Raw genomic sequence first — 10581 nt, forward strand, 5'->3', positions numbered from 1 at the left:
GCACACAGGCACGCATGCACGCACGCTTTGCTTAATCAGTTAAAGCTAGCATCTATTTCTTGCAACAAGAAATCTCGATTGATACAGGCACTCACTCTTCCCAGGTAGGAGCAGCTAACTTGGTTTGCTTCTCTGTGATTTCAGCCTAGTCTCTTCTCCCATTCGTTTATGAGCATTGCGTTGTGGAGGTGTGATGAGCTCCTGCCTCACAGCCTCACAGAGTAACTTGGAAAGAGTAGGATTTTACGAAATTCAATTGTATTGTGGCATTGTGGTAAAACCACAGATACAGACACATGAATCTGTCAGAAGACACATTCCAACCAAGTCAGTACAGATTGTGAAAAAGAGAATCTACATATTTTTATGACTACAGATGCAGGCAGTTTGGGAAAAAACTATCGGTCACATGTTGATCCTTTAAACCACTTAAATACACACAATAATCACCTTGAATGGTGCTTCTTTGGACATACAATCAAAAAGGAGAAAATTTCAGCAGAACATTGCATGGTATATGTAAATACTATCTTTAAAACAGTACTTGCTAATTCATGTTTATATCACTGTAGTTTTTTTTTTTTATTTTTTTTTTTTTTTTTTGAGATGCAGTTTTGCTCTTATTACCCAGGCTAGGGTGCAATGGCGCGATCTCGGTTCACCGCAATGTCCGCCTCCTGGGTTCAGGCAATTCTCCTGCCTCAGCCTCCCGAGTAGCTGGGATTACAGGCACGCGTCACCATGCCCAGCTAATTTTTTGTATTTTTAGTAGAGTCGGGGTTTCACCATGTTGACCAGGATGGTCTCGATCTCTTGACCTCGTGATCCACCCGCCTCAGCCTCCCAAAGTGCTGGGATTACAGGCTATATCACTGTAGTTTTAATGTAGAATCAAAATTCAAAAAATACAATCTTTATGCTCTGATCTAAAGAGATAATTCTTTTTTACGTGTTGTCTTTGCTTCAGACCTACGGTGTTTAAAATTACTTTGATATACAAATACAGTTTACTATTTCCAATGCTTTTTCTGAAAAGTGTGGCATGTATTTAATGCGTATTTCGAGACACAAGGCTGTTTGATGTGATTTTGTTTAAATATATTTTGAACCCATAAAACTCAAGATATACACCTTTATGATGCCCCAATCGGAAGACTATGAACATTATTTCTTTGATATATTTATTGAATGAATGAATGCCTAAATTTGCAATTTTCTTCAATTTACTTGAATTAACTATAGTGACTAAATAAAATAATTTCTTTTTGCAGTTATGTTTGCCTCCCTCAGACTGTTGTTCTAATATTCCTTTTCTATTGTTGCATTTATGATTTTATTACTATGAATTATTTTCTATAGAGGTTTGCTATTACCTAACTTTTTCTATTTCTTAGTACAAAGAAAGCCCCAGATATATCCAACGCTAGCTAGGATACCTATGTTTTGATATTACCCTTTTCATTTTCCTGTATGTCTTATTCCATTTTAGTAGATGGTCATTTATTTTGTATGTTTTCTTAGTGGTAATTGAAAAAAATAATTACCTTAAAACTCAAGCGGATGTGATCTGCAAATAAAAACAACCAAAGGATAGCTTTTATTTTCTCAAAAATACAGATACAGTACCCTACTTTATTGTAAACGGTATTTGGCAGAATGGAATCTGAAGAGTTTATTAGAACATTGGCTTTGTTCAGTCACCATTGCATCCATCATTGGCATGAAGGGAGAGTAGACTATGGAACAAGTAGACTTACTTATTACATATTTGTCATTTTATATTTTTCCTTTTTGTTGAAAAGTGAGAATTACTTGCTGCTCATGGACATTTTGCACTATTTTGAAAAATAGATTTTAGCACCATTAAAAAAGTGTTCTCTTACATTCACACATACTCAGGGTTATCTTATAATGATTTTCTTTTAAAAAGTCTAAGGTCTAATAATTAAAAATTTACTATTTATGTTCATATTTAATGTTACAGTTTTAGTAATGAGTATAAATTACTTAGCTAACCAGAAAAACAATATAGATACAAAATAAAAGCATGTAACCTGAAGCATTGGCTTAGGCAATTGTTTCATTCTCTCGTAAAACATCTTTGAAATAAGACATAATACCTGAAATTATTTGATGCCAGTTGAGCTTTCAGATCACAGACAGGTAACAATATTTGTAACTTCAATTACTATGTATGGCTTTGCTGCCATGACTCTCTGATCAACTTAGGTGATATGGAACTTCTGTCTCATAAACTTCAAAATCGAATGTAGCCAGTTTAAGAAAAATGATTTTAAAAGCTGGTCCTGGAATTCATCTTAGGTACGAAATAGTCTATTTAAGAAGATTTTTTGATGGAGTTTAATGAGGCTCTGAAATCATGGACAGAGAAATATAGAGATAATTAAACTGTTCTGCATAAGAAGTCAAAAGGAGGTAGGGAATACCATACCTAGGGAAAAGATCAGATAGTGGGGAACATGTGGAACAGCATCATGCAAAGCTGAGACCCGTGAGGATGAGCTGCCATTGAGAGATTCCCTATGGGGTGTTAGCTGAGAGCTTCTAAGAAGGATGTTCAGTGCTCAAATTTGTTTCTGGTACTACCAGGTTAAACCATCTTTAGCGGTACAAACTTGCAGTAAAATAAAACGCAGCCATTTGCCTCAAATAGTAAGAGTGAAAGTACCAGGGTGATGCACTGAAAGTAAGGTGCTCTGGTGAGGAAGAGGAGTGGCATCCTCCACGTGGTTGTGGAGGTCTTTCAATGGAGTAAATTCAGCAGAAGCAGGAAGTCAGAGCACAGGCTGGTATGGGGCACCTAAGCATGTGGTCCGTCATCAGAGAACACACAGACAAAGGTGCTGTGTCATCATTGCCGTAGGATGGTGGTGCAAGTCAATTTCAAATCAAGATAATCCAGTTGATATCGGAATTTGGCTGAATTTGTTCCTACTGACAATAGATTTTCTATAAATCAAACATCTAATGCTTAAGTCCTTATTATTTATTATTGATAGGTGTGGACAATGCAATCCTGGGCCAACTCAGGGCAGGTTAATTAATTGGGATTATAATCAGGAGTTGGGCCTTATATTCTCAGTTTTATATTTTATAATTTCTTATAGGTTTTCCAGCACTTTGGGAGGCTGCGGTGGGTCAGTGGTTTGAGACTAGCCTGGCCAGCATGGTGAAACCCTGTCTCTACTAAAAATACGAAAATTAGCAGGGCACGGTGGTGCATGCGTATAATCCCAGCTACTTGGGAGGCTGAGACAGGAGAATTGCTTGAACCCAGGAGGTGGAGGTTGCAGTGAGCCGCGATTTTGCTACTGCACTCTGTCCTGGGCAACAGAGTGAGACTCTGTTTTTTTAAAAAAAGTGCTAACTTTGTACCAGCACATTGATTAATTATGTTAATTAGAATTGCTTGAATCTGTTATCTGGACATTGTATGTAGATTGCATTGAATGTCGTATTGGCTGTGTACATTAGATGCAGATTGTAGTGTAGATTTTCCAGAGTTTTTGGGCTAGGCACACACACTCTTTAAGTTGGCAGCATTCTTTTTAACAGTGGTGGTGAGGTTCTTTAAATAACAACTTCTCAAAATTGTGAAAGAGTGTGTGTACTGGGAGGGAGAGAAGTGCTGTTACAAAACCCCAAGGCTTCTTATCTGTGGGCTGAGTACAGTTTTGGAGGGATGAATTTCCTGGAAGACAACTTTGGTACTGAGCATCACCTAGTAAGTAGAATGCTAAGACACAGAAGTCTATTACAAATCTTGGGAATTATTGTTAATCCAGACAATCTCAGATACATTTGACATCCGTATGTTCTAAATGCATAGCCCAGTTATGACCAGCAGAGTCATGTACTGAACAAAGATGTTTCGGTCAACAATCCACTGCATATACATTGTGGTTCAGTGAGATCATAATGGAGCTGAAAAATCCCTATTGCCTAATGACATTGTAGCTGTCATAACTTCATAGCATAACATGTTACTCATATGTTTGTAACATGTGAGTAATGTGCTATGATGTCATCATGCAGGCATGAACAAACCTATACGGACTGCACTGCCAATCATATAAAAGTATAGCACATATGATTATGTATGGTGCATAATATTTGATAATGATAATAAATAACTATATTATTGGTTTATGTATTTATTATGCTGTATTTTTAAATTGTTATTTTAGAGTATACTGCTTCTACTTATAAAGAAAAAGTTAACGTAAAACAGCCTCAGATGGGTCTTTCTAGAAGAAGGCATTGTTATCTTAGAAGATGACTGTTCTGTGTGTGTTATTGCCCCTGAAAACCTCCCAGTGGAATGAGGTAACGAGGTAAAAGACAGTGACATTGGTGATCCTGACCCTGTGCAGGTCTAGGCTTGATGTGTGTGATTATGTCTTAGATTTTAATAAAACAGTTTAAAAACTAAAATAAATAATTTTTAAAATGGGAAAAACTTATAGATTATAAGGATATAAATAAAATATTTGTATATAACTGTGTTTATGTTCAAGCTCAGTGTTATTACAAAAGGGTCAAAAAGTAAGAAAAATTAAAAAGTCAGTGACATAATAAAGTTACAGTAAGTTAAGATTATTTTATTATTGAAAAAAGAAAAAGCTTTATATAAATGTAGGGTATCCTAAGTGTACAGCGTTTATAAAATCTACAGCAGTGTACAGTAATTACCTAGGCCTTCACATTCACTTACCACTCACTCACTGACTCACCCAAAGCAACCTCCAGTTTTGCAGGCTCCATTCATGGTAAGTGCCCTATACAAGTACCATTTTTCATGTTTTATACAGTACTTTTGCTGTACCTTTTTGATGTTCAGATACATAAATACTATTGTGTTACATCTGCCTACAGTATTCAGCATAATAACATGATATTCAGGTTTGTAGCCTGGGAGCAATAGGCTATATGTCACGTAGCCTAAGTCTATAGTAGGTTATACTGTTTAGGTTTGTGTTAATATACTCTATGATGTTTGCCAAACTATGATATAGCCTAATGACACATTTATCAGAACATATTCTCTTCATTAAATAATGCATGACTGTATTTGCTATTTCAAGCTGGGAATACATCTAATTTAAAAAAGTTTATGTACATAATTGGAAACTGTGCCAGGTGATAACTTGATTTGGAAATCTCTTGCTCTTCTTCTTCAAGTTATAGTTGGCTTTCTACCCAGACACCGTCAAAGTGCTATTCAGAAACTTGAGAAAAAAAATAATCAATAGTAAGATAAATCTGTTGGGGGAAATGCAAAGGGAAGACTGGTTAGGTACAAGATGAATCACAACTTAGCTGTTATAACCCTAAACACTAAAACTGGACCAAAAACTGATCGCAAATTACACATTCGTTAGCTCTTACTTAACATAATATTTTTTCTGACATTAATTTCTTTCTTTCTTTCTCTCTCTCTTTTTTTTTTTTTTTTGAGATGGAGTTTCGCTCTTGTTGCCCAGGCTGGAGTGCAATGGCACAACCTCTCCTCACCACATCCTCTGCCTCCCTGGTTCAAGTGATTCTCCTGCCTCAGCCTCCTGAGTAGCTGGGATTACACGCATGTGCCACCACGCCTGGCTAATTTTGTATTTTTAGTAGAGACAGGGTTTTTCCATGTTGGTTAGGCTGGTCTTGAACTCCTGACCTCAGGTGATCCACCCACCTCAGCCCCCTAAAGTGCTGGGATTACAGGCATGAGCCACCATGCCTATCCAATAATTTAATTTTTAACCTGAGTATGAAATTTTAGAGAAGTTCAAAGAAAAAAAATAACTAAATAAAATAAATCTTACATGAAAGGTTAAAGGAGGTCAGATTGTTTAGCTTGCTGGAATGAAGGCTAAGAGAAGCCTTAAATATATTCAATTTTAAGAATAGGTTTGTTAGTGGGATACTGACCTCTTTGTAAACAAAGAGGAAGGGGAAAAAAGGCTTGGGCTCAATCCCTCAAAGCCTTTTTAAGACTTCTAAGTTCCAAGGTCTCTTTCTGGCTGTCTGGTCTTCTGATTTCATTCCCATGAATGTGCCATCTGGGTGTCCCAGAGTGAAGCAACTGCTTGTTTACCATTAGTTTATCATAGTCTAAGCAAGGTAAGTGTCCCAGATTAGTTCATAAAGCATTAAATTAAAGAACAAAGACAGGTAGTTACTGAAAAGCTGGGTGATTATCTGCTTCCAAAGATTTTGATAAATGAAAAATATCCTCTGTTCTCCCATGGGCTCTTTAGTTTTATTCCTCGATTAGGATTTAGCATATTGGCTTTTTGTTTGTTTTATAAATTAGGTAAAAAACACATAACATGAAAGTTATTATCTTAACCTTTTTTTTTTTTTTTTTTGAGACAGAGTTTTGCCCTTTTGCCCAGGCTGGAGTACAGTGGCATGTTACTGGCTCGTGCAACCTCTGCCTCCCCAGCTCAAACAATTCTCCTGCCTCAGCCTCCCAAGTAGTTGGGATTACAGACCTGCACCACCATGCCTGACTAATTTTTGTATTTTTTTAGTAAAGATGGGGTCTCACCATGCTGGCTAGACTGGTCTTGAACTCCTGACCTTAGGTGATCCGCCCAACTTGGCCTCCCAAAGTGCTGGGATTACAGGCGTAAGTCACTGTACCCGGCCTATCTTAACCATTTTTAAGTGTACAGTTCTGTAGTGGTAACTACATTCACAGATCTCTAGAACCTTTTCATCTTACAAAACTGAAACTCTGTATCTCCCCATTCATCCTTTCTCCCAGCCCCTGTCATATTGGGTTTTGATGTATATTCTTTACATATTTGTCTCCCCTCATTTGATTCCAACTTATGGAATTTGTTCATTTTTTTTTGTCCCCAGTGCCTATGATTTCGTAGGTGTATAATAAGTGTCTACTGAATGAATGTGGCCATAAACAACAGCCTGAGTCTTTTCAAGTAGAGGTGTGGTAATACCAATAAATTGAAGGTGTGGCTGGCACTGTTTTTTGCTTCGTTAACTCCTCCTCTTTACTTCTGTTTTTAACAAAACTCAGATTTCACTCGTGATGACAATGTGCCTAGCCCTAGCAATGATTCTTGGGTGGTCTCGTCTGCCTGCATAATAGAATCATCCAGACAGCTTTCAAAAATACAGATTCCTGCTTTCCCTCCATGAATCTAATTTAATTGGTCAGAGGTGGGGCCTAGGCATTCATACTTTTCAACTCTCCCACAAGAATAGAGAATCATTGTCAGGCAATTGTGTCCTTTGCCAGATATTTGCTTCCCAGATTTTTAATCCCTATGGATGGTCACGTGACCTGGTTCTGGCCAGCGAAACTTTGCTGGATTTTCTGGAAAACTGTTTGCTTTTCTACTAAAAGGAACAGATGTCAGAAAACACAATATGGCATCACCTGCTTCTTTTCTGTCTTGCGTGCAGGTATGAATCGTTTTGGGGGGGTAGCCATCTTGCAACAATGAGGCACTTGACTAAGCAAAAACCAAAAAAAGAAAAAGAAACCCAACAAGGTAAGAATGGGAAGCAGAAAGTTGGACAGAGCCTGCACCCTAAATAACATGGTCGAACCCTGGGCTGCCTACATTTTCCTGTTAAGTAAACAATGAATGTCGTTATTGTTTAATCTCCTCAAACCTGTTATTACTTGCTTACAAAAGCATTCTGATCTGAAACAAAAACTATCCTTCACCAAGCTCATAAACTGAATGCAGATACAGCCCTGGGATGAAAAGGTTTTGAGAAAACCTGGCCAAAGCTCTGTAACTATTTGCCCAAATGTATAACTGTTATGACGACAGTCCATGCTATTTCTCATGAAACGCTCCCTGATGTGATTATCAAAAACAGACCAAGGTAGGATATATTATAATTTTTACTTAGTTTTGCATTTATAGTCTATTTCTAGTTATTAAAATAAGCATAGTAGAATGGCATATCTAATTTTTTAAAAAATAACATTTATGCATTGAACAATTACTTATTGAGCATCCACTAAGCATACGGAAAACATCAGTATACAAAACAAAGATTCCTGTCCTTAAAAAATCCCTGTGGCACTTATGTTCTAACTGGGGGTAAAGGGAGACAAGAAAATAAAGACATGTGGTATGTTAGAAGGTGAAAATGCAACGAACAAACAAACAAACAAAAAACAATCAAAAGCTAAAATAAAACCCAAGGAGGCTAAGGGGTATCAGAAATGTAGGAAAGAGAACGGTTTGCAGTTTTAAGTCAGGTGGAGAAGGCAGCCCTCACTAACAAGATTTTACTTTTGAGACATCTTTAAATACTCAGAGAAAAACACAATTATAAAGAATGAAATGATATAACCTTAAATACTAGATTCATTTTCTGAATATGTAATATAATGGCCATATGTTCTGTAAAGGGCAAATGAAGTTTAAATCTGTTAAACACAGATAAGGAAAGAAAGTACGATCCTTGATTATGCTAAGATAAGTCCTCCTATTTAGCTCATATTCTCATTAGATATTTCGTGGTGCATAATTTTTGAAAACCAAACATTGGTATGATTTTCTGCAGTTTGCATTCACAGAATTAAAAACAATGGTGTTTAAAAAATAATGATTTGTTTGTTCTACGTACTGGCAATATGGTGTTGAACAAGCCTAAGAGGCCCACTCTCAGGAGTCCCCGGGCAAGATGGCCAAATAGGAAAAGCACCGGTGTCCAGCTCCCAGCGAGATCGATGCAGAAGACGGGTGAATTTCATATTTCCAACTGAGGTACCTGGTTCATCTCATTGGGACTGGTTGAACAGTGGGTACAGCCCATGGAGGGTGAGCTGAAGCAGGATGGGGCATCACCTCACCTGGGAAACTCAAGGGGCCAGGGAACATCATCACCTAGCCAAGGGAAGCCATTTGGGACTATTTCCTGCACTCCAGTCCAGATACTGTGCTTTTCCCATGGTTTTTACAACCCGCAGACCAGGAAATTCCCTCCAGTACCTATGGGTTTCCAGCACAAAACTGGGTAGCTGTTAAGGCAGAAAATGAAATAGCTGCAGCTGGTTTTTTTTTTTTTTTTTTTTCATACCTCAGTTACATCTGGAATGCCATGGATATAGAACCGTTCACTCCCCTGGAAAGGGGGCTGTAGTCAGGGAGCCAAGTGGTGGGGCTTAGCAGGTCCCACCCCCATGGAGACCAGCAAGCTAAGATCCATTGGCTTCAAATTCTCAAAGCCAGCACAGCAGTCTGACCTCAACCAGGGTCGTTCAAGCTTTGTTGCGGGGAGGGGCGTCCACCATTGCTGAGGCTCCAGAAGGCAGTTTCAACCCCACAGTGTAAGCAAATCTACCAGAAAATCCGAACTGGGAGGAGCCCAACACAGCTCAGCAGCTGCGGGCCTAGTCTCACTAGATGTCCCTGAATAGAGCAATAACAAAGTCTGAAATTGAGGTAGTAATAATAGCCTACCAACAAAAAAATGTCTAGGACCACATGGTTTCACAGCCAAATTCTGCTAGAGATACAAAGAGGAGATGGTACTGTTCCTTCTGAAACTATTTCAAACAAAAGAAAAAGAGGGAATCCTCTTTAACTCATTTGATGAGGCCAACATCATCCTGATACCAAAACCTGGCAGAGACACAACAACAACAACAACAAAATTTCAGGCCAATATCCCTGATGAACAGCAACGCGAAAATCCTCAGTAAAATACTGGCAAACTGAATCCAACAGCACATCAAGAAGCTTATCCATCACAATCAAGTCGGGGATGCAAAGCTGGTTCAACATATGCAAATCAATAAATGTAATTCATCACGTAAACAGAACCAAAGACAAAAGCCACGATTATCTCAGTAGATGCAGAGAAGGCCTTTGACAAAATTCAGCCACACTTCATGCTAAAAACTCTCAATAAACTAGGTATTGATGAAACGTGTCTCAAAATAATAGAGCTATTTATGACAAACCCATAGCCAATATCATACTGAATGGGCAAAAACTGGAAGCATTCCCTTTGAAAACCGGCACAAGACAAGGATGCCCTCTCTCACCACTCCTATTCAACATAGTATTGGAAGTTCTTGCCAGGACAATCAGGAAAGAGAAAGAAATAAAGGCTGATCAAATAGGTAAAGAGGAAGTCAAATTGTCTCTATTTGCAGATGATATGATTGGATATTTAGAAGACCCCTTCATCTCAGCCCAAAATCTTAAGCTGATAAGCAACTTCAGCAAAGTCTCAGGTTGCAAAATCAATGTGCAAAAATCACAAGCATGCCTATACACCAATAACAGACATCCAGAGAGCCAAATCATGAGTGAACTTCCATTCACAATTGCTACAAAGAGAATTAAATACCTGGGAATACAACCTACAAGGGATGTGAAGGTTGTATTTCAAAGAGAACTACAACCACTGCTCAAGGAAATAAGAGAGGATCCAAACAAATGGCACAACATTCCATGCTCATGGTTAGAAATAATCAATATTGTGAAAATGGCCATACTTTCCAAAGTAATTAATAGATTTAGTGCTATCCGCATCAAGCTACCATTGACTTTCTTCACACAATTGGAA

The sequence above is a fragment of the Cebus imitator genome, unplaced genomic scaffold (genome assembly GCF_001604975.1).
Source record: "Cebus imitator isolate Cc_AM_T3 unplaced genomic scaffold, Cebus_imitator-1.0 Scaffold77, whole genome shotgun sequence".
Taxonomy (NCBI): domain Eukaryota; kingdom Metazoa; phylum Chordata; class Mammalia; order Primates; family Cebidae; genus Cebus; species Cebus imitator.